Source organism: Panthera tigris, chromosome A1 (genome assembly GCF_018350195.1).
Source record: "Panthera tigris isolate Pti1 chromosome A1, P.tigris_Pti1_mat1.1, whole genome shotgun sequence".
Classification (NCBI taxonomy): Eukaryota; Metazoa; Chordata; class Mammalia; order Carnivora; family Felidae; genus Panthera; species Panthera tigris.
In genome coordinates this window covers 59,459,547-59,482,745 of record NC_056660.1, presented here as the reverse complement: position 1 = coordinate 59,482,745, position 23,199 = coordinate 59,459,547, and positions in this window count along the sequence as shown.

Here is a 23,199-nt window from a genome sequence, read left to right as displayed (position 1 = left end):
ATGAAGTGTCATGATTTTAAGCTTGAATTCAGGTCAATAATTTGGAAATGTCAGCATGCACACCTTTATTTCAAAGATAGCAATGGGTAGGATTTTTCAGAAAGACAAAAAAAGTGTTAAAAATTGAAAAACTCATGCTGGATATTTCTTTTGTTTTTGACAGTTAGCAGGCTATTTAAAATTAAATAATTTACAAAAGTAGGGGCAGAGGAAGAAATAAACCTAAAATGAGGAAATCCAACTCCTAATTTATCAATGAAAAAACTGTGGCTTGGCGATATACATGGATTTCTTTTTAATAAGCTTGTTTCATTTTATTGAGTTATAATTGAAATGTGACATTATATTAGTTTCAAGAGTACAAAATCATGATTTGATATGTGTGTATACACAAAAATATTAACACAATAAGTCTGGCTAACATCTGCCACTAAAAATAGTTACACAAAAATCTTTTTTTCTTGTGATGGAAACTCTTAGTATCTATTCTTCTAGCAACTTCCAAAAATGCAATACAGTATTATTAATATAATCACCATGATATACATTACATTCCTGTGACTTATTTATTTTATAACTAAAGTTTGTACCTTTTAATCACCTGCATCCATGTTGCCCACTCCTGCTCCATATCTGGCAACCACCAATCTGTACTCTGTATCTATGAACTTGAGTTTTGTTTGTTAGATCAAGTGTAAATGTTTTCATTTCTGGCTCCACTGACTTTATAGTTGGTGAAAATTACTTCCAGAATCCATAAATTACATATTTTTGTGTCTTTCTTCATTGTTGATATTATCATAACTTTATATTTATTTCTGTTTTTCATGGGTATTTTGAGGGAGATTAGAAGAGATAAGAGTTATGGCTTTAGTTATGTTCATTTTTTGCATTTCATATTTTAACAGATTGGATGAAATCTGACGGCCCATTAGATTCACAAGTGGAATGTTCACATGTAAGAAGTACCCCAAAGATAATGAATGAAGTCATGAGAGTGGGGCCCTGACATCGGATACAAATGTCTATAAGTAATTATGATGTACAGACAAAGTTAAAAATTATGACTTTCAGAAAGCATTTTTGAAGATCCAGTCTTTATATAGTACTATTTAATAGAAATATAATAGGCAAAGAATAGGTTGAAATCAGAAAGCAGAAAACGTACTTCGTTTAGAATTACTTAATGAGAAATTTTTAACTTCAGCAAACTATCCCATTCTCTAAGATCCTGAATAAAAAAAAGAAACATTTTTAAGTTAGTAATAAATATAACTTGAATCTATAGCTGTATACAATGTTAAAATGATCTTTCTGTCTTTTATATAGAAGTCTGATTAGTTTTAATTTAAATTACTTTTTTTTATAAATCACTTTAGACATTTTGAAGAGATTAATAGAGATAGTTTTGAGTTTTTTCTCCAAATATCTGGTACATATATACACATACATGTAATATGACATATATAATTTTCACTTCTTTAGTCATTATTTTTAATTCTCAAAATAAATACTTCTGTCCCACATGATATAGTTATATGGATGCTTATAGTAAATAAATATAGTAAAGATCATAATTGTCACTAACACCTAAAATGACAGAGACTCATTCAGCTGGTCTATGATTGAAATTATTTAGCACGAATGATATTTCTTAGTTAAGACTTTCAATTAAATGAAAGATGACCATATGTCTCAGTCTGCCCAGGACAATCCTGGTTTATGTCTGTTGTCCTGGTGTCTAAGAGAGTCTATGCTCTAAACTTTTCACTCTCAAACAATGTACCAATTTGAATGATAAATTGTATGGTCTTCTTAGTTTTAATTCACAGAAAGCAAGAATCAAACTGGCTTAAGCCTAAAAGTGAATTTTAATGACTCATGTAAGTAAAATTCCCAGAAACAATCTATTTTGCTCTGATTTACAGTCAGAGTCTATTCTACATCCCTCCAGGAGCATAATGAAACTTTCTCATTGTTAGGCTTTTCAATTAACCCATAGATTAATTATAGAAGACTACCCATTGAGTATGATTTTTGACCTTGACTAAGAAACAAACAATAAAATGGTTAGTTAGAGAAGTTTGTATCAAGTATCTCCTCATCCTTGAATATGGTAAAGTTGAGATCCTGAACAAAATTGACGGAACAAGAAGTAGAGGTTTAAGTATGTTAGAATTCTCCAGAAAGATGCTTCTGAACCTTAACATACATATGCATGGCTTGCAAGTGCTGACTCAGTAAGTCTGGAGTGGGGCTTTAGGGTCTGTAATTCCTTCTGCCCTCAGAGGAGACCCACACTGCTAGTCCATGAACCATAAACCAAGTTTCCAGGCTCTAATTTTTTTTTAATGTTTATTTATTTTTGAGAGAGAGACAGAATGTGAGTGGGTTGGGGCAGAGAGAGAAGGAGGCACAGAATCTGAAGCAGGCTCCAGGCTCCGAGGTGTCAGTGCAGAGCCTGACTTGGGGCTGGAACTTACAAGCTGTGAGATCATGACCTGAGCCGAAGTTGGACACTCAACCGACTGAGCCACCCAGGCGCCCGAAACCTGCCAGGCTCTAGAAAAAAGGATTAAAAAACTTGTGAATCAAAATCTCCCTGCATCTTTATAAGTTGATATCCATGTTACCTTGTTTCTTTTGGAAATAGGAAAGGATTTTTTTAAAGTATTTGTTCTTTTTGAAACTGTTGCCATATATGTCTATTCTCATTTGGTAACAGAGTATGAAAAACTCTGTCTCATAAAACTTATAAAGTAAGACATATTGAGGGAGATAGATAGCCACAAAGGAAACTATATTTCACTTGTGAAATACTTTTAAGATCTATGTGCTATTAAAACTTCAAATGTATTTACATACAAATAGTACATCTTAAAACTTAAAAACAATCCTCTGCTAAGAAGTCTATTTGTAATAATAGCCTCTTTGTAAACCAAAATTTCTTCCATTAAAAAAAAAAAACATAAACAGAACTATTCTCATTTTGCTTGCCTGGGAATTTAGCTAATTGCATGCCCAAACATTTAGCTTCTATTGTCCTTTATATAATTAACTCTTTTATCAAAAGCAATAGATTTTTATTACATATAATCTTTATCAAAGTCAATGTAAATATGTGGATCGGTCTGTTGTGGGTTTTTTGACACCTTTTCCTTGATTTATTGAAAATGAATTCAGTTAACATTATTGACATTCTTAACCAAGAAACAAAAAATAATCTTTCAGTGATTTTTCTCCAATTTAGGGGTTGTATATATTGTTACTGTTTTAAAATAGAAATAAAAACTTTAAATATTAAAATATGAAATGGACCCAAAATCCTGTGGAATATACATCTAATTATATCACTGATCAATTTAAATCACTTGATGATTTAAATTACTTGATGACATACAATGAAATCATACACCTGTTGACATGAATTTTAGCATATTGTACTGAAGGGGAGTGGAATTTGCCACCATAAAATATATTTCTTTGGCATTTTACTGTAGTGGTTATTTTTAAGAGATAGCAAATACAGGAGAAACTGAAAATTAAGTAGAAGTACCCTTTTGTAAGGGGCATTTACCTTTATAGGGGAAATACCCATTTGTAGTTCTCTCTGGCCTAAGAAACGGAGGATGCCTAAATTTCTAGAAACTCTTTCCAATGGGTAAGAAAATGACTTAAATGTACATAACAACCTTATGCTTTTTTTACTGTGCTTTTCCTGAAAACTTGGCTTTCCACTGAACCCAGAATCTTTTGTCTTTACCTAGAGATGGTACTTAAGGTGATGGGTTGGGCAGATTTGGGAAATTGCTTAGTTTTCCTGGGTATCTCCTGTGTGTACTGGGGCATACACACACATGTTGACACACTTCTCTTTGCTTTTCTCTTGTTAATCTACCTTTTGTTATATGAGGTCTCAACCAAGAACCTACAACAGTAGAGGGAAAATTACTTTTCCTCCCTCTGATGCCTAAAGAGGATTTTAACCTCAACAGGTTCACAGAGTTCGGTTGAAACAAAATCTCAAATGTAGTCTCTAAGATTCCTTATCAAAGGAAAACATTTGTTTTCTTTTTCCTTTATATATGCCTTCCCATTATTTAATTGACAAAAGTGTACAGTTAATTTAATAATTTAAATTGGAGTTTGAGGAGCAGTTGGTATAAAGTGGTAGTGGTGAAGAATCAACGAGAATTGTCAAGGATCCGGAATTCCTGTCCCCTCAAAGTTCCTTCTAGCTGGACTAAGAATCAAATTGACATAAGACGGATTAACAGGAGAAAATAAAATTTGATAGGTGTGCATATGGGGAATCCATAGGTACATGGAAATTCCAAAGACAGTTAGGCTAAATGAAGTTTATTGGTCATTCTGAACAAAGAAGAAGGGGGTGAGGTCTGGAACTTCAGAGGAAAGGAATGCACTTCATAGGGTGATAAGAAGAGCAGGTATTTGGTAATTAGATGTTTGCCCTACCACACAAACGGGTCATTCAGATAAAATTTATCACTTCTAATATTCCTTAGTATTTAGATTCTTCTCTGTGGTTAAGGGAGGACAAAAGTTTCTTTTGAGCCTTCAGCTCCAAATAATCCACGTGCCAAAGTGCTACATTGTGGTAGGGGGTTGTCCTGAACCCCTTCTGAATGATGTTCAAGCATGGAGAGATGGGGGAAAAGGAAGAATAAGGGGAAAATCACATGATTTGTACCCAGTGAGATTTTTTCATTATTGCATTTTAATAGCCAGGCTTTTCAGGAAACATTGAAGTAAAACGTTAAAAGATCAGCTGGAGAGGCACTTGGGTGGCTCAGTCGGTTAAGCGGCCGACTTCGGCTCAGGTCATGATCTCGCGGTCCGTGAGTTCGAGCCCCGCATCGGGCTCTGTGCTGACAGCTCAGAGCCTGGAGCCTGTTTCAGATTCTGTGTCTCCCTCTCTCTGACCCTCCTCTGTTCATGCTCTGTCTCTCCCTGTCTCAAAAATAAATTAAAAAACGTTAAAAAAAAAGATCAAACTCTTATTTACTTTACCTTTATTTATTTATAAAGTGTACATACCTCTTTTCTCCATGTGTTTATTGTGGATTATGAGAGTCATACTGTATTTTGGGCATTTTAAATGCCTTTTAACAGATGAAAGCAGAAAGGACCAGTATATCAACCGAAGTATTAATTTTAAATTCTATTTAAGCAAAAATAACTAACAGATTTTAGTCTTAAAAATAAGATTCATACATTTAACTATTTATACAGCAATGGGGAGAACACAGGGGTTCTTTGATTCAAGTCCTTTAATAGACATTTTGTGATATTTGTAATCATTTTTAAGGAAAAATTAAGGGACTAATCACTTGACCACAAAACAGATTCATACCAGAGCCAGGGGAAGGGCTAGTCCACCCTACCCAATTCTTCCACTTTACCCCCCATCCCAGTTTCAATCTGTATATAATAGAATGGGAGCATAGCTGGAACTAAGTTTCTGTCACTTCATATTACTATTCTAATCTACCTCCAATTACTCCAATGAGAGGGGACACTATTTAATTGTTTAAGATAAAAGTCCTGCAGCCTAAAAGCCAGGGTCATGGAGCCTGAGGTGCAGGATATACCTAGGCCCTAGGGTTCATTAAAGTGTGATAGAGCAGTAAGGTACCCACACACCTGCTACTGTTTTCCTATTTGTAAGTTTCCATGATGCATGCTGTTTCTCATGCTAATCTAATGTGTGTGCTGTCTGGCCATCTTACTAACATGGCAATTGGTGCAGTGGGGTAGATATTTTGCCTGACACTCATGATAGTTTTTAGAAGTAAATCAAGGGATTAGAGATCAATGATTCACTTTGGAAGTGTGAAAGTCCACGTGGGGCAATATGACCAGCCATCTAGATTGCTGTTCATTGACTATGAGTACTATCTCAGCAAAACTTCTAGGAATAGGAGATGAAAGGATTAAGATCACCTTTGATAGAGTTTGGTCATCGTTATTAATGACATTGGAGTAAGTTGTTTAGGAAGGGGCAACATAGAATCTTGAATCACAAGTACCGATTGAATCACACACACACACATGCACACACACACACGCACACATGCAGAGCTCACTTTGCAATTATTAAAAGCTTGCACACATGTGATAGTGGGGAAAATGCAGAAGGATACTGAATATTGAGTCAATAGATGAGAAAGACCTTAATGATTATATCCCTTTCCTATGAGACTAAAAGAGTAAAGTAGCCAGTTTGATAGCCTGTCCTCTGAGTTTTTGCTGGCTGATGACCTCTCTGAATCTGAGAATCAGATTATACACATATTGAATCTGAAGCATTGGCTGTTCAACTGTCTTTACACACAACTGTAAATATCAGAACAACAATTATTTAGTATTGGGATATATAGATATCACTCACTCTTGAAATCTTTTTTTCATTTACCAAGTAAAACAGAAATGTGTTTGCTATCCCATAGAACTTCATTTCCACAGAATGAAGGATCAATATAACCCCAAAAAGTAACCAGATCATAGACAAATTGTATAAACCAAACATTCACCACTTCCTGGCAAGCTGACTAAGTCACTTGCCTAATGTTGAGTACAGCCATCCCATGCGGTGTTCTGTTTCTTTTCAGTGGTATGCAAGTAACCAAGGAGTCTGGGGTTGTGATGGTGGTGGTAATATTTTAATTGCACATTACTCCAGTGTATATTGAAGGTTTATTCTGGTGGTGCAACACACTTTACTTGGGTTCATGCAAAATATAGGCCAAAGCTAGAGGAAAATTGATATCCTCAGGAACAGCTTTCAATCTACGATTTATGGGCAGTTGGTATATACATAAAACAGCTCCTGATGACCTTGTCATGACCAGTGAGTATCGAAACCAATACGGAAGGAAGATGGCATTTCTGCCATCTTAATCTCGTATAAGAATCTTTATTGTGGCCCACCCAAACTAAAGCATAAAGGGAAAGGACTTTATAGCAAAGTAGTTCAGACTAAGTTTACAACTTATGAAGCAAATACACTAAACTTCCTTTATCATGTTGCCAGTGGCAAGTCTCACAAAATTTATAATTTGAAATGGTAAGAATTGTTAATGGACTGTAATGTTTAGAAGCTCCCATTTGGGTTCTTGGAACTGGAGTAAGATGTCAAGTTTTACTTGTGTTAAACTAATCCTATGCAGACTTACAACTCAGAAAAAGATGTCAGGACCCTGCAAAGCACAAAGGAAACTGGCTATGGCCCATTGCATATATCATTGAAACAAAGTTTCAATGTTTGCAAAGTTTGGAATCCAACCCAGCAAACATGCAAAGAGATTGGTGCTTCCCTTATCATGAATTCTTATGTGGCAAATCCTGCTGCTTCTTATCACATTATCCAACTGTGATGGCAACACTCATGTCAAGAATTAGATCATATCAGATGCCTTCTACTGATGGCTATAGTCACAAAGACCCATTTGGAAGGTTTGGGGTTCAGAAGTTTTGCCAAATGATATTGCTTCTGTATTCTAGTGTCTGAGCCATCAGAGAGGCCCTTCTTTACTAATCATGAATTTCCAATCCCTCACAGCCTTCTTTCTGGTCAGAAGTGACTTCCAACTCTGCTAGACTTCTGTGCACTGCCCGAGTTGATAGGGGGAAAAATAGTAACTCACACATCTGCTATTGCTCCTGCTGCCACGTGTTTCCTGATCAGTGATGCTGTACCTGGTCTACTGAATGGGAATTTCTCAACCACACAATAAAAAATATCATTTCACTATATTTCAATGCAATCTATAAGAATTAGGGGAGGACCGCCTAGGTGGCTCAGTCGGTTATGTGACCAACTTTAGCTCAGGTCATGATCTCACAGTTTGTGAGTTCGAGCCCCGCCTCGGGCTCTGTGCTGACAGCTCAGAGCCTGGAGCCTGCTTTGGATTCAGTGTCTCCCGCTCTCTCTGCTGCTCCCCCACTCATGCTCTGTCTCTCTCGGTCTCAGAAATAAATAAACATTAAAAAAAGAATAAAAAAAAAGAATTAGGCGGTATTCTAACCATAAAGGCAATGTAGAAAGCAAAAATAGGGAAAATAGAGATGCATTATAATACAAATAACATTTTGAAAAATGTATGAAGAAATAAAAGTTAATGTTGCTATTAAAAGATCTGTGGATCAGAATAGTTGAAGTTCTAAATATAAAAATAAGCAAAGGGCATGGAAAGATAATTCAGAAAAGAAGAAAAAAGTATTAATAATTAGTTGAAATGTTCAAACTCATTAATAGTGTGTAAACTTAGCATAATGAATTATTTCTACATTTGTTTTCTCAAAAGGCTTCCCAGTTACAGAAATGATCATTAGTAGCTTTTTCTAGCCATCCGTCAATTTTATGTTTGCATTGTACTTAATACATTTAAAATATATGGAGAAATGAGGTAAGTTTAAAAATCTAAAAAAAATTATCTTTCAAATAGCCAGTCATATGTATTGCCTTTTCACAATTAGTTGAAATGCTAACTTTTTCATAATTAATGCATTTCCTTTATGAACTAATTTGGAGAAAATTTTTGTTCTCTCAAGTTTTAGTGTCCCAGTATAAAAGTCTCCTCTTCCATGTCACATCTAAATTGGTTTTTGCTTTTTGTACAGATCCCATGTATTTAGTAAACAAGCCAATTATGAAGGTTTTAATATTTTTATTGATATTTAACTGATTTAAAAAATGTTTTACTATGTAAATACTAGCTACATATGTGTATGCATGCAACTATCTCTATTTCTATATGGATACATTATCTTACAGAACTTACTTCTATGAGAGGTAACCTCTTTTGTTTTCAAGGAAGACAAAAATTTCATGTGGAGACAATAATAATAATTTCTATGATTTTTTAATTCCTTCTGTCTATTCTTATGCCATTTCATTAGCCAGGATTTTATTTAATCCTGTAAATAAAATATCTGATATTTGGTTTCTACGGGACTACGTCTGTTATTCCACAGTTAAGCATTATGTTAAATGTTTACTTGAGAACCGCTCTAGGTATGTAGCTCCTTTTTAGTAAATCAATTTCCAATAATGAGCAATCGACTTTTAATTCTTTTATTTCAGAGACCATCTTCACCTTATCTCTACTGTCACTAAAGTTTTTCTTTTTCATTTTTCTTTCTTCATTATTACTTGCCCAAGTTTTTCCCTCTGGGAATATTTTGGGAAATGTGATTAAAGTTTTTTTCTTTAGTAATTTAATCTAAAATAAATGTATTTTCTCTGCTAATTCAGTATTACTCCCTCTTTAAAATTTGTAATATGTTTTTTTAAGTATTGCCAGTCTTGTTGCTGACTTATTCATGAGGACTCTTGATAGCATTGCCTTTCAGCCTGTTGTGACCACTCTCTTAGGAAAGAAGGACCCATCTCATTATGCAGAATATCTTCTTGTGCTATTTGCCTATACTCCATCTGCCCTCGTTCCAAGTTTGGCAATATTAACGAGACCTTGATAAGATCTTTTCCACACACCCACTCTGCTATTTAATGAGAGTCAGAATTTTAAGATGCCCCATTTGTCTTTTCTAACATATCCAGTTCAGTGTACATTACGCCTAGCATCCTTAGCTGGCTGATTCTCAAGGATGTCATCCTTCCTTCTTTCCAGCAGTAATTATTTTTGTCCTTGTCTTATGTTTGTCATTTCCCCCAAATTTTACAGATGGGATGTAAACCATGGACCTTACACTGCCTTTATACTCAAGAAAGAAATACCTTTTAACCAAAAGACAGCATGCCAAATAAATAGGTTTTTTTCCCGCAGTATTTAAACTAGTATATTCCCATGAAAGGTGTGATTAATGTGTTTGTCTTACGAAGGTAATCACTGAATACCAATGTTTTTATATGGTATTTTCTACAAAGGCATTTGGGGTTTCTCATAGTTTTCAATGCTCTGTCAAGGTGACACACTAGTGCAGTCAAAAACAGTTATGTCTTCCCAGAGAGCCCTGAGCAAAGTAAATTAGCAAGCCTACTTTTAAAAAATGCGAGTGGATACCAGTAACAGGAGCTCACAGTGTTACTGGTCACCGGTTTTGAAGAACTATTATCTCACAGCAAACGCTTAAATATTAATAAAAAAGCCAAAATCATCCCTGTCAGAAGACATTTTTTAAAGCTTAGAATAAAAGGAATAAAGCTTAGAATAAAAGCTTAAAATAAAATAGATTCTTGATTTTCTTCTGAAGAGTAAAAATCCTTCCAGTTCAAGAGATTTTCCTTGTACTAACACCTGACTGATTGATAGATACCAGATATGACCTGTGTAAAATAATACACTATATCTAGAATACAGTGTTATCTCTCATATATTTAATTATAATGGAGGAAATAATGCTTCATTTGTGCCTTTGCATCTGGAGAAAGCTTTCATGTATAAATTCAAACAAGGCAAATAAAGCATTTGGCTATTTTTGTTTCATATGTATTTAATGTCTAAAGTTTACAGATTATTATAAATCAAATAGATTAACTTATACAAAATATAAAGTAAAATGTGCTTGAATTTTTTTTTAAACCCTTGCTTTTTCTCTAGGTAAAAGATAGTAGAAATAGCATCAATTTTCTCAAAATGAAATCACTGCATTGCATCGACTTGAACCTTATAAACAGGAGAGTTGAAAAATACTTAGCATATTGAACAATATAATACAGTTGGATATTTAAAAAACAACACCCTTTGTTTCCAGTAATTTCCTTTTTTTTTAAAATTTTATAACTTAAGTATTTAATGGGAAAAAATTTACCAACAATTTCTGGATTCTTTTTCCTCACCTGTAATCAAAGTACTGAAATTCCTTGAACGAAGGAAGTGGCTGTAAACATTTGAAATTGGCCTTTGATCACTTCATTCAGACCTTATTGTTCATCTCAGATATGGGTAAGAGATAAGATATGATCTAAGTAGAGTAGTAAAGGCAGGACATCACATTGTTTCCACTACTGGAACCCTCAGAGAGTCTGTTTTCTTTATTCCCACTCCAGCCCCTGGACCGTAACTGCAGGTATTACAGATGAGTCTGAGATAGAATTGGACTGCAGGAGTTACCAACTGGGGCCCATGACATCTCCGAGGCCCACATTTCACAGTATTTTTGATACATATAAATTCTGGTGTCTGCATTTGGCAATTTCCTAGCTCTGGTAATAATACTAGTCCTGGGTGAAACTGGGGTTCAAGTCAATGTTTGTCTTTGGAGACTAACTTTTTACTTCGAAAAGATGACAGACATTAGGAATCTGAGCTGGTTCATCATGGTAGACCTGGTATCAAGAATACTATCTGAACATATTTTGAAGTTGAAGCAAACTGGTTTTTCGGATACTTTAGGTGTGAGGCGTGAGTTGGGGTGACTAACCTCTTGACTTATCTTGGATTTTTTCCAGGGATAGTATGGAAAGTATCACATCATGAGACTCCTCTCAGTCCTGAAAATACTGGGTGGTCAGTCACCATAGTCTTGAGAGCAAGAGAGATGGCAGGTGAATTTCAAAGACTTTGGCCTGAAAAACTTGGAAGAGCGTAATTATTACAGAAAAATATTTTCTGTTGTAAAACTGTAATGTAAACATGTTTTCTACTGTAGTTGAATGATTCAAATTTCACCAGCACTGCCCGAGAGCTCCTGTAGGTTTACATGTTTCCTAACACTTGGCATTGGTAGGCCTTAATCTTTGCCAATTGAGTGTACGTAAGATATCTGTGACTTGCATTCCATTAATCGTTAATAGTTTTCAACATTTCTCTGTATGTTTTCCTGCCATCACATGATTCGTCCTCCATTTTGCCACTGATGTGACAGAACACCTCTGCCATGGTGAAGTTCCATATGGCCATGTCTGTTTTATACATAAATTTGTCTACTGTTGATCATTTACTGCATTACCTTAATTCTTATGTTTATAATACATATTTTTAACATAGTAAAGCATATTCTCCAGGTCATTTTTCTTCAAAACTACCATGTAATTATGGGACTATTTGCCTTTCATACACATGTTTAAATCAGGTTGTGAAAATTCTCAAAAATGAGAGGAATTTCATTAAATAAGGTGAAACACTGCAAAATAGATATCTTTATGCTGTTGAGTGTTACAATCAAAGAACATAATATAGCCTTCTTTACTTAGAATTTTTAACCTTTCAGTAACATTTTATAATTTTTTGTGTCAAATATCAAATGATTTCAAATTGCCATTTATTGTTGGGCACTTGATAGTTTTATGCAATTGTAGAAGGTATTATATAAAGTCATATTTCTCTTTGCTCACTTATTAATAAAATTATTATTACCAAAATTTTTAATGTCATTTATTTATTTTGATAGAGAGTGTGTGAGCAGAGAAGTGGCAGAGAGAGAGAGAGAAAATCTCAAGCAGCCTCCAAGTTCAATGAAGAGTCAAACGCAGGTTCCAGCCGACCGTCACATCAGGACCTGAACCGAAATCAGGAGTCGATCACTTAACCAACTAAGCCACCCAGGTACCCCAATAAAATTATTTTTATGTTGGTTATATAGCCACCAGTTTTACAGATATTGTTTTTAATATTTCAACCATCAGTAGACTGTTACCTATATGACTATCATTATTTTTTTTAAGATACTCTTTAACATATTAAGGAAGTTTTCCTGTTATTACTACTTTGGTAAGAGTTTATTTTATTTTATTTTATTTTATTTTAACAATTAATAGAAGTTGTATTATCATGTATTATTTTTTTCCTGCAGTTACTCATTTTAAAAATGTTACCAAGGACCTGCTGTGTGCCAGGCACATTTGTAAATCATGATACATTATTTAAACAAAATAAAGACAATTACTTAAACAGAATAAAGAAATCTATGCTCTTCTTGTGTAGAAAGAATTATAGAACATACCTGCTGGAGTTTTCTACTTAATTATGCAATTAAGTTAACTAAATTAATTGGTTTTGTAATATTACAGATTTTGAATTCCTGAGATGAAATCCCTTTGCCAATATGTATTATAATTTTTAAAATACTACTGGATTTTATTTGTGAAAAGTTTTTAAAAATTACACACAAATTTTTGATAAGGCTGGTCTATAATTTTTCTTCAATTTATTGTAGAGAGAATAAAAGTAACTTTCCTATACTCTGTAGAAGCTTGCTTCATATTTGAGCTAATTTTTCCATGAATGTTTGTTAGAACTGAGAAAATTTGAGTCTGATAGTTTCATTCCAAAATAATTTGTATTACAAAATCAATTTAATTAAAGTTTTAAAGCAAGGCTGATAACAACTCATGCACTTTATTACCAATGTACTTCATTTATCTTTCTAAAGACCTGAAGAACTTTCTGATTTAGTGGTACTCTTCTAATACTAGTTTTTAAATATTTCAACTATCACTTTTATTTCTACTTCTATTATTTTCTAGGGATGTTTCGATTTCATTTATTTATTAGAAAACAGCCACATATAATTACCTAAGGTAAAGTATTATTTTAATTTTCATATGTATAGATATAAATATGTTACTCATGTAAATATATATACTTGGAGGGAAAGACACAGAAAGACATATGTTACCTGGGAGACCAGGACAGTTCATGTAAATTCATGCATATAGATTAAAGCATGGAACTTGATGGAATTTCCCCATATGAATATGTAGATGGAGAAAAGACATGCCTCAGGAACAAGGCAAAACCATGTTGCAGCATCCATGTTACATAGCTGCAGGAACAACTTTAAGATATGGATGTAGAAGTAGGGGTGACTCTTACAGTAACAGATTGCTGAGAACATTGATATGCCATAGACATAATGGATGTTCTTCATTTTGTCTATGGTTCCTTAGATGGCACTGGATTGGTAAATTCTTACAGGAAACATTGTTTAATTTCCAAAATAAAATTACTGTTTTAGGATCACATTACTTTTGTTCAGTATTTTTGAATAGCCCATATCCTGTTCATTCAAGCATGATTTCTTTATTGTGAGAAATCAAAAAGCTTAATTTTTCTATTTAATTAAGTTTTTCTATCAACACTGCCACTTATATTTTGCTATTATAGTTATTATTGTCATTATGTTATGCATAGAACTTTTTGCAAGATGCTTTAGTCATGTTCTATTTATTATTATTGTAATTAAAATTAAATATCCTTTTTCATGTAGATGTCATATAACTTACAATAAAAGAACAGTTTGTTTGGAAGTCTAGCCACCTCCTGCTGTGAGATAAAATTATTCTGGAACATTAAAGCCACAAAAAAAGTCCTTCAATCATTCAAGCACAATAAATGCATTGAGACAGTTTTGCACTTATTTATTTGTTCTGGAAGTCATCCAAATTAACTTGTAATTCTAAATAACCACAGATGTCAATGCGAAGTAATTTGAAGTGACAACATATCAGTTTAAAGTGCAACCATAGCACTAGGTGTTACAATTTGTGTATACCAGGTTCAACCAGGGCATTCCACTATGAGAGTTATGCTGATTTTCAGCATGAACGGAAACATTTATAAAACAAATTATTCCACCAACTAATAGACTAACAGGGATGGTAATTTTTTTTTGTTCAGAGGTAAGGCAGATGACCTTTTATATAATTGCTTTATCATCAACTATCTGCTAATTATATCAACCGGGTTTCCCCCGGGTATTCATCTCTAAGAAATAGAAGACATTGATGGAAACATTATTTCTTCAAAAGTTTCACTACTAAATGACTGCTTTTCTCAAATACCATCAAATCCTTATAAATTAGTATTCAAGTTTTTGAAAATTCCTTTTCGTGCATTTAAACCTGAAATTTCTAGAGGTAGAAATAATATGTGTTTTCACAATGTTCCAGCCATAATATGTATAAAATAAGTTTCTCAATCAAATAGTTGCTTAAAAACATCAGTTTTAATAAGGGGGAAACTTGTTTCAGAGGTAATCAAGGTGTGTGGGCACTATAAATAACATTTTTGTTTATAATTATTCAATTAAAATATGTAAAATATTTTTTTTACTTATTTTCCAATCTGAATCTATAAGAAACATCAATACTGGCCTACAGTATATATTTATTATTTGGTAGGGAAAACTTCCTATTCTTTTATTTTTTTTCTTTCAAATTTTACCCATAAACCTTTCCTTGTTTATTTCCTCAGATTAACTTTATATAATTACACCAAAATTATAATAAAAATTATGTGACTAAAGATTGAATTTTCAAAAAATACCGGTTTTAGTTATAAACCAGGTTTAGTTATAAATATCTTATTATATGATCAGTATTTGCCTATCTAAAGATTAAATACATACTAAAATAGTTGAAAATGGACATTACTTATATAAATATGATTAACACTATTACCATATATTTGACTGGAGTTGATCTTACAAAAATGTATTCATCAATGAGTATAAGTCATTTACAAATTTCTTGTTTTCTTTTAGGTACTATAGATAATTTAAATGAAAATTTTATTAGCCTGATAAAGAAAGTGATACCAGTCCCACAAATATAATAAAAACAGCCACAAACATGTACTCTGAGAAGGAAACAAAACTGCTGAATTTGTTTAGCGTGCAACGCAAACTTTGTGTCTTTGCCTTATGATGTAACTTATAATGAACATTTTAAACATGTATAGCTCATACCTATTTTGTTTGGCCATGTAGTGGCACAACATAATTACATCTAATTATAATTCAAAGACACACATACACATGAATTTTTCTTTTCTAGTATTAATTTTCTTACCATAAATTATAGTAGAATTTTTAGCTTATTATTTTTCATTAATTTATGATATTCATAAATAGTTTATTTGAGCCACCAATTTCTTAATAAACTGTTCTTAATATTTAGCCAATTACTTCCAAATGAGCTTTAAAAATACTGCCACATATCTACCATCATCATTAAATAATATATATGCTTATAAATATCTGTATGCTTGTGTGTGGGTGGGTGTATGTATGTATGGTCATTTTTTTTTTTTTTTTTGCTACAATCTTCTTAACACTCAGCCACTTTATTCTCTTGGACTTTTAGAGAAATATTTCTGTTTGACAGAAAAGTAATTTATGAATGATTAAATTAAAAATTAAGACATTATTTGAAGTCAGACTAATTTTAAAGCAATTTTAAGTTTAAAGAAAATTGAGCAGATAATAAAATACTCATGTGTCTCCTCCACCCAGTTTCCCTTATTATTAGCACCTTGCATTACCATGGTTCATGTTTTGCATTGATAAACCAATACTGGTACATAATTATTAATTAAAATCTTTAAGATTCACTCTCTGTGTTGTGAAGTTCTATAGGTTTTAACAAATGTACCACCTGCATTCACCATATTGTACAGAATAGTTTAATGCTCTAAAAGTCCTCTGTGCTCTTATTAATTCACCCTCCACCTATTTATCCTGTCCCAGCCCAACCCCTGGCAACCACTGATCTTTTTGCTCGCTAGAGATTTGCCTTCTCCAAAATTTATAATTGGAATCAAAGAATAGTCTTTTCAGACTGGCTTCTTTCACTTAGGAAAATGCAATCAAGTTTCTCCCATGTTTTTTCATGGCTTGATACCTCATTTATTTTTATCTCTAAATAATGATCTGTTGTATAGATGTACCACAGTTTGTTTATACATTCATCAAATGACAAAAATCTTCGTTGCTTTCATTTTTTAAGGAAATTATGCGCAAAGCTACTACAAATATTTGTGTGTAGGCTTTTGTGTAGATATGTTTTCAATTCAGTTGGGTAAATACCTAGAAGCATGATTGCTGCAGTGAAGGGCAAGACTATGTTAAGCTTTGTAATGAATTGCCAGCGTCCTCCAAAGTGCCTGTACGATTTTGCTTTCTCACAAGTAATGAACGTAGAATTCCTGTTGCTCTGCACCCTGATCAACATTTGGTGCTCCCAGTGTTTTGGATTTTAGCCATTCTACTGGGTATGTAGTGATATCTCAATGCTATTTTAATTTGCAATTCCCTAATGGTATTGAACATCTTCGTTTGTGCTCATTTGTCATCTGCATATCCTCATGGTGAAGTGCCTGTTCAGATCTTTTCCCAATATTAAATTGGTTATTTTCTTATTGTTGAATTTAGTGAATTCATGTATATTGATACAAGTCCTGCCTGAGTGGACATTTATTCAAAGAGGGTATACAAAAGGCCAACGAGGTACTTTAAAAAAAAGCTCAACATTAGGGAAATGCAAATTAAAACTGTAATGAGATATCACCTAATGCCTGTTAGAATGCCTATCATAAAAAAGACAAGAGATAACAAATGCTAGCATAGATGTGAGGAAAAGGGAACCCTTGTGTATTGTTGGTAAGATTGTAAATTGGTATAGCCACTATAGAAAGCAGTATCAAGGACCCTTAAAAAACTAAAAATAGAACTACCATATGATCCAGCAATTCTACTTCTGGGAATATACCCAAAACACTAACTTGAAAAGATATCAGCACCCCATCTTGATAGTAGAATTATTTACAATAACCAAGATATAGAAACAACCTAAATGTCCATGGATGGGTGAATGGCTAAAGAAGTTGTGATACACACACACACGCACACACACACACACACACACACACCACATGCTGGAATATTATTCAGCCAAAAAAAAAAAAAAAACAACGAAATTCTACCATTTACAACAACATGAGTGGACTTTAGCATTTTGCTAAGTGAAATAAGTCAGGCAGAAAAAGACAAATACTGTATCATCTCATTCACATGTAAAATATAACAACAAAACAAAACAAAACTGAACTCAGAAAAAAGATCAGACTGTGGTTTATAAGAATGGAGGGTGAGAGAAAATCATAGGAAGGGAGGCTCAAAAGGTACAAACTTCCAGTTCTAAGATAAGTACTAGGGATGTAATGTACTACATGATGATTATAGCTAACACTGTTGTATGATATGTAGGAAAGTTGTTAAGAGAGTAAATTCTATAAGTCTTGTCACAAGGGAAAAAAAAAAAAAGACACAAGTCCCGTATCAGATATATGTTTGGCAAATATTTTCTCCCAATTGCTTTCCATTCATTCTTTTAACAATGTCCTTCACGGAAAGTTTTAATTGTAATGAAATCCAGCTTATTATTTTTTCCTTTTCTGGATTTTGCTTTTGGTGGTATATCTAAAGCTCACTGCCAAACCTAAGTTCACCTACATTTTCTCCTATATTATCTTCTGGAGGTTTTATATTTTGGGATTTTGCATTTAAAATGGATTTACAATCCATTAGAGTTAATTTTTATGAAAGGTATACCATCAATATCTAGGTTCAATTTTTTCTCATGGAGATCCAGTTTTTCCAGTATTATTTGTTGAAAAGACTACACTTTCTCATTGAATTGCCTTTGTTCTTTTGTGAAAGATAAGTTGGCTATATCTGTGTGGCTATATTTCTGTGCTCTCTAAACTGTCTCATAGATCTATTCATGCGTTCTTTCACTGATAGCACAATGCCTCGATTTTAATATTTCTATACAAGTCTCAAAGTCAGGTAGTGTCAGTCCTCTGGCTTTGTTCTTTTTCTTTATTATCATATGACTATTCTAGGCCTTCTGCTTTTCCATATGTGATGGTTAATTTTCTGTGTTACTTTGACTGGAATATGTAGTGCCCAGACATTTGTTCATACACTATTCTGGGTGTGTCTGCGAGGGCGTTTCTGGATGAGATTAACATTTGAATCAGTAGACTGAGCAAAATAAATTGTCCTTATAATGTGGATGTGCTTCATTCAAACAACTGAAGAATTAAATAGAACAAAAAGGCTGAGTAAGAAAGAACTCCTCCTGCCTCACTTAAAGACCTGAGACACTGGTCTTTTCCAGCCTTCAGACTACGCTGAAATAACAGATCTTGGGGCTCCAGACTGCCAGCTTTTGGAATGGAATTTATACCATCACTTCTCCTTGTATCAGGTTTATGGACTCAGACTAGAACTATACATCAACACTCTTGGTTCTCTAACTTGCTGACTACATATGTTTGGACATGTCAGCCTCCATAATCACATGTATCAATTCCTTATGATATATTCTATGTATAGAATATATGAGTATATATTAATATATATTACACGTAATAATAGTGATATTTGGGATATCAAATTGCTAGATCTTAGCATGGATTACCACTGTTCTCTTTACTACTGGAAACAGAATCATTATTTTTTAAAACATAATCATAATAGAAAACCAATTCCAGGAACCTTATATCTGATTTTGAAAATTCATTCTTAAAATTCAGTTTCTTTACACAAGGAAACTTTTACAACTGATGTCTGTCTATTATATGTGCATGCATATGCCAGGACATTAAATACATGCAGCATTTTGTATATCAGTGTTTATCTCAGTAAAGCTCTTTAAAAATCTGTTTTTCTAGAATCACTCTTGGTACCACAATCTAGTTAAGGTTCTCTGGGGAAAAAGAATTATAACATAATACAGAATGTAGTATATAACACATGATATATGATATATATATCATATGTGTATATATATGCATATATATATCATATATGTATATATATGATATATATATGCATATATATATATATATGATATATATATATATTCCATGTTCATAGTGTATATTTGAGGCTTTATATAATTGTTGGAGAAAATCAGGAAGTTAAAATTCTAAAGGAGGTTTGGGGGATTAGGAGGAGGCACCAACAAGTTGATTTGAGAAGCAAAACAGGCTCTAGAGAGGCCCAGGAGTGACGACTGGTAGAGTAGGCCACGATGGATTTGGGGGGTCCACAACCAAGTGTCTGATGACAGACTTGGGATGCACATTACCAAAAACTGCAAGAACTGGATACAGCATTGAGGAGTGCTGGGAAAACCTGAACCTACCAGTGCCTATGCTCTTATCTGTCACCCCAATTAATTACCACGTCCTCAGACAGCAATGGCCACTGCCTCACTTTTACATCCAAATCTTACATAAGAACCTCTCCGAGGCAAATGTAACCCTGAATCTCCAGGAAGAGGGTTCTGGGAGATGTATTTTGAGTATAACTTAATTGACAATAGAAGAATCCAGTGGAGGAAGGGATGGACAAATTTTGTTTTATTTTATTTTTGGATGTATTTTCAAAGATAAAGTAAAATAGGTATATTTGCTAGTTTGAGTGTGGATGAGAGAGGAAAATAACAGTAAAGGATAATTTCAAAATATTATATTGAACAATTGGGAGATTGGGTGTCAAGTAAGTTGGCAGATTTTGTGGGAAGAGATTTGAGGGGGAATAGGAATTCAATTTTAGGTATTGTGTGTTTGAGAAATCTACTAGATATCCAATGGTAGACATCACATAAATATGTGGATAAGAGTTGAGAGTTTAGGAGAGAATCTGTGTTTTAAATTTGGTATTCATCAGTATTCTGGCAATGTGTGAGGCCAGGAGAAAAGATGGGATATCAAAACTGGTATAGTGGAATATTATGAAGTTTAGGAGAAATACAAATTTTGATACATCAAAGAAGGCTGAGAGCAATCAAAAAATGAATTAAGAAAAAAATCCTGGAAGTATTTTGTCCTAGAAGTCAACTAAAGAATGGGTGACAAAGGAAATAGTACACTTAATTGATGAAAAGCAGCTATAAAAGCTACATTTGCCACCAGTTTCTTCTTTAAAGCCAATTTCTGCTTCCTGGAAATAATTCTCTGCCCTCCTGGCTCTACATTTGCATTCCATTTTCCTTTTAAATAATAAATGATTCCTTGGTGTTTGCAAGTGAGATTTCTCAGCCTGCTTCCTGCCTATAGAAGTTTGGGAGTCCAGATTCTTTTTTTTTTTTTTTTTTTCTTTCTTTCTTTCTTTCTTTCTTTCTTTCTTTCTTTCTTTTTCTTCTTTCTTTTTTTTTTACTTTTTATTTTTCTTTGTTTTTCAAGCCAAGGTGGTAAAATACTTTCTCACGTACCAAATTATAATCTGCTTTATTATACAAAGCCCCACTGTCTCTTCTTTGAAAGGAAGTTCTTCATGTACCTGCACTTGAACATCACAGAGCTGTGGACTATATCTTGAGGTTTCTTAGATGTCTTTGTCTGGGTTAAAGGAGGTATGTGTCAATACACCTAATGTCCCTTCTACCGTTAAACTGTTATAAAATTTAAACAAAAGAAAAGATCTTACACTCACATTTCTTGATATCTTTATTCTTTTTTCTGCTTTACCAGTAGTGTCCTATATATTAAACATTTGTCCTGAATCCATTCCTTAAGTGATAGCATTATTTTTCTTTTCCTTGGAGAAACTAGGTATGAGAAATTTTATTTTTGAGTTCTGGCTTCTTTAGATTCCCTCTAAATTATGCTTGAATGCTGAAAGTTCTTTCTTAGCTCCTTATTTTTTATCTGTACCTTATCGCAAGCAGGAAAATTGAATTCATTGTCACATTTAGCATCCAACTTGGGATTTCATCTAGCTAAATCCACCTGTCAATTTGCCGTATTTCCTATTTAGCGTGTTACCAGGAAGATTTCAGTTTCATTAATATTTTTGCCACCGCATAATAAGGGATGCATTTTCTCTAGGATCACTAACAGTCCCCTCTATGTGCTTATACTTTCCATCTGACTCCAGGTACCAAAGCCAATGCTACATATTATGTAGGCTGTCATCAAAGCATCACTCTGCTTCGACTAGTGAATTAAAACAACCACTTTATTATATCTTATGGTTTTATGAGTCATAGATTTGGTTAAGCCTTAGCCAGAACAATTTTTTCTGTCTCACATGGCATTGATGTGGGTATCTTAGTGGAATTTAGGTGGCAATTTGGCTGGGCATGGAATGTTTTCCAAGATGTCTTTGCCCATATGCCAGGTGCCTTGGAGCAAAGCCGGAAGGTTGAAACTCTCTCTCTCTCTCTTTGTAATGTTAGCACTTCTCCACATGATACCTCCTGCAAGATAGTTGAACTTCTTCCCTGGTGGATTAGGAATCCTGGTAGCCGTGGTACAGGCTACAAGACTTCATGGCCTTGCCTTGGAAGTCCTAGAATGTCACCCCATTATCATGTATTTGTCAAGTATGTACTTTGAGCAAATCCAAAATCAAGGGAAAGAAAATTTGATTCCATCTCTAAAGGTGGGGCAATGAAGTATTTATGGTCTTCTGCAATCTTACCACACTGCTTTTAAATTTACCACTTTCCCACTCTGTCATACTTATCTTTTCCATAACTTCTGTCATAATTAAGCACTTGGATCACTTGTATTCTTTTTAGAATCTTTGCTTATTTTTCCAACCCATCCCTTCCAGGTTTCCTTATATCAATTTTTTTTCTTGAATTTTATTTGTCATCTCTTTTCATTTACCCTTTTGTTATCCTTTTTTGACATTCACCCCCAAATTGTAAACTGAACTTCCATCATCTAAGTCAGCATCACTATTTCACATGGTGTTCACTTTTGACCTGACTACTCATCATTCTACTGCACATTTTTATTTGGTTGGCTCACAGATACATTAAACTTAACATGTCCAATATGGAAAACTCAGCTATCTGGCGCCCTCTCAGTCAGTTTGCTCTTATTGAATAGGATACCATGCAATTAATTGCTCCCAAGAGAGGACTTAGCATTTCCCTTCCAACTTCTTTTTTTTTCTATCCAAATGATGACAAAGTCTTCCCATCCTTCTCTTGTATATTTCCTGAGTCAACTCATATTTTTTTCTGTTTTTAATGTCACTTTCCTAGTTTAGGCCAACATTGTTTCTTATCTGCATTGCTGCTACCTCCTTCTAATTATTTTCATATAACTGAGTCTTAATATATCTAATCAATTTTCCAAAATAACACATCAAATAAATCATTTAAGATGTAAATTACATTGTTTTACTTTACTTAAAAGAAAAAATCTTCAAGGGCTCCTCTTTGCCTTTTTTAATGAAGTCCCAAATCCTTAACAGAGGCTATAAGGCCCTGAATAATATGTCTCCTGCTTACCTTTCCAACCTCATGTTTTGCGTTTGTCACAAGTCATCTATTATTCACACAGATCAAATGTGTTTTATTTCCTGAATGGCTCTTTATTTCTTTTTACCCCATGTTTTGCACAAAATGTTCTTTTTACTGGTACTCCTACTTCTGTCCATGATTCATTAATCTTGCCAGTTTTTGTT